At 40.2% G+C, this 2,859-nt stretch overlaps 1 protein-coding gene across 3 annotated transcripts in view; it reads right to left on the bottom strand.

Annotated features, from left to right (window-relative positions):
- NELL1 (neural EGFL like 1) overlaps window positions 1–2,859 on the bottom strand; it is an 888,103-nt gene that overhangs the window by 796,727 nt on the left and 88,517 nt on the right. The window contains exon 1 of one of the 3 annotated variants that reach the window (XM_037737557.1): window positions 2,245–2,263. The exons of the other annotated variants lie outside the window; for them this stretch is intronic. The gene's annotated coding sequence lies outside the window, so the exon portion shown is untranslated. Of the gene's footprint in view, window positions 1–2,244; window positions 2,264–2,859 lie in introns of those variants that run through there. 3 annotated transcript variants of the gene reach the window in all.

Genomic DNA, 2,859 nt, shown 5'->3' with positions numbered 1-2,859 from the left:
TTTTGCCCTGGAATCTACTGTCCTGGTTCCCTGCTCAGTCCCCTTTTTAAACAGATGAATGGGCGACTTCCCATGGCTCCAATCGCCAGCCAAAAGGGCACCCAGACCAGCGTATTTTGTACAGAGAACCGCTGCTCTGGGGCGCCGACAAAGCAGCTGCACGGGGCAAAGCAGCGGCGCCGGCCGGCACAGCCGCGCTGGCCAAAACAGCGGCGCTGGTGGCCTGTGGAGCTCCTCCGCCTGGGAATTGCCTAGTCTGTGGGAAATAAAAATGGGGCATCCACTCACCCTCTGCGCTTTCACTGGGAGCTGCAATTCTGAGCTGTTCCTAAATGGCCATCTTGGATCCCCCCAAAGCGCTCTTTTTAAAGCCCAAGTCCAAGTTATTTTAGCCTTCTGCTTAAAATCCTTCAATGGCTTTGCATTGCTCATAGGATAAAATCCAATCACTACAGCATGCCTGCAAAATTGCACACAAACTGATTCTTGCCTACCTCTCCCACCCCATTCACACTCTTCTTCTTGGTCACTAGAGGAACACACCAGGCCCACTCCTGCCTCAAATCTTAATGCTTGTCTCTCTGCTTATAGTGCTCTTCTCTCTCCTTTTCATGTGCCTGACTCCTTCTCCTTCAGCTTTCACTGTAAATGCAATCTTCTGGCCACTCCAAGGCAAGCTCTGCATTAATGTGTCTCTAATGCTCCAGTCTGGGTATTTTCTCCATTTGACTTGTCATAATATATGTATAGTAATCCACTTATTATTTGTTGATATCGTTTATCACAGTCTTGTTTCAAGTTTGTTACCTCATATTATTTCCTTTCTTTTCCCACTAGACTGTAAGTTCCATTGAGGGCAGGCATACTCATTTATCTATTGTTTGATCCACAGTTCTCAGTGCCTGGCACAAAATAGGCATCCAGTAAAGATTTGTTGAATTAATTAATGTAGTTTCTATTTATTTTTCTCATTTATATTAATGCTTCAAGTAACCACATATGTTATGGTCAGAAAATAATACATCTTTTGGAAAACCAGAAGATAAATGGGTCCTTCTTAAATGCTCATGGCCATGAAAATTTATTTTAATGATTTTTTGGTGCTAAATAAGCCTCACTTCTTTGCAGGACACCCCTATTTAATAATCTGATCTAGTACTACCATACTTCTCTCTCAACCCTCCAAGAAAATAGAACATTTCTTATGCTGGCTTTTCTTATTTCTTTTTATAAATGATTGGCACACTGAAGTAAAGAGACCCCATTAGCACTAACTAGACTGAAATGTAAGGAACATCTGTTTTGATATATTGAGGCTTTATGTGCATTCTCATCTTCAGAGAAACCCTTTAAAGTAAACTTTGACCATGATTTAAATGCTTAAAAAATACAACAAAGTAGTTCTATTTCTTACAATATTGTAGGCTGAAACACTGGACAGGTTTCATAGGACTGAGATCACTCTGAGTTTTGCAGATAACTACCTGGGTGACTTTGGATAAAATACCTTACCTCTCTGAACCTCACACTCTACATCTGAAAATTAAGACTACTGAATTCCATGATCTCCAAATTCTTTCCTAGTCTTGACATTTCATTTCAGTTAATCACCTGATCCTGCTCATAGCTGCATAGCAAAAGAGAGTACTGAGGGCAAATTCCATCTATTAAAAAACCTAGATTCTATAATTTTTCTCCTCTGCTGATTTTCCAAATTAACATAAAACATAAAGTTGTCAACTACTAAAAATAGTGACATGTCACCTACTTTGCAGCAGCCTGCTTTTTTCCTGGAGTTAAAAGAGCAACCAATGAAACCCAATTAATGGGGACCTATAGTGAATATTGTACTCCCATATTCAACCACCATCATGTTTGTTTGCTGTATTACTTAAGAATATGCCATTCCACTAGAGAGAACAAGAAAAACAAATGGGACAGATAAAGCCCACAAGAAGTGTTAAATATAGAGAGCAAGTTAAAAACCTGTGAAATGTGCTAAACACATATCAAATAAGTAGAATATAAGTGTGTTGAATACAAATAAAAAGGATTGAATAAGAGTATTACTTATAAATAGAATGAGATGGGAGGACCAAGTCATAATGTGCAAATCATGCCGCCTGCAGAATGATAGTCATGTCGCCCCTAAACCAACACCCATCATTGACATCCATTTCATATCCATTCTGGCCCCACATGAACTCTCCTTGAGAAATGCTAAGAAAACCCATCACTGCTTACCAAATTAAATGGTGAATTACAGCTGTAGCCAGGATTACTTGCTCCTGGGTATTTCTAACAGAGGAAGCACGTGGGCTCCAGAAACCTCCCATTTACTGAAGCCCCTCCCTTTTTGTTAACCTCAGCTCTAGTCCTCATAATCACACCATCATCAAAGAAGCTGATGCAGCAGAGAGAGAGAGAAAAAAAAAAAAACAGACCATGTGAGCAATGAATAACACCGGAACTGGGTGGGCTGGTGCTTCCTGCTGCTCACACCCAATCCTACATGTGTTAACCTACTCCATCTCTTTCCCCTGCTTCCTCCTAGATATTTTAAACATGATTCAAGTATTTGAATTTAGTCTGTCTATGAGGCTTTCCATTTTGTGACCTCTGGGGGTGTCCTTGGAGGCTACCATTGTATAAAGGTAGTTTCCCACCAACAACCACTTAAAGTGAATATTTCGCATTTTTAAAAAAGGGAGAAAATGGCTTTCCAGATACTCAGAGGTTTAGCATGATCTAGTTAAGAAGTGCTAACTCAGCAGCAAGGGTTAGGTGCTTTTTCTTTCCCAGGATAAAACGGCTCTACCTAGTCATTTTTAAAGAAAGACTAAAAATGCTAATGTGATG

This window comes from Cebus imitator, unplaced genomic scaffold, assembly GCF_001604975.1.
Source record: "Cebus imitator isolate Cc_AM_T3 unplaced genomic scaffold, Cebus_imitator-1.0 Scaffold39, whole genome shotgun sequence".
Taxonomy (NCBI): Eukaryota; Metazoa; Chordata; class Mammalia; order Primates; family Cebidae; genus Cebus; species Cebus imitator.
The sequence above is the reverse complement of the archived record's forward strand: the minus strand, read 5'-3'. Positions and strand labels throughout refer to the sequence as shown.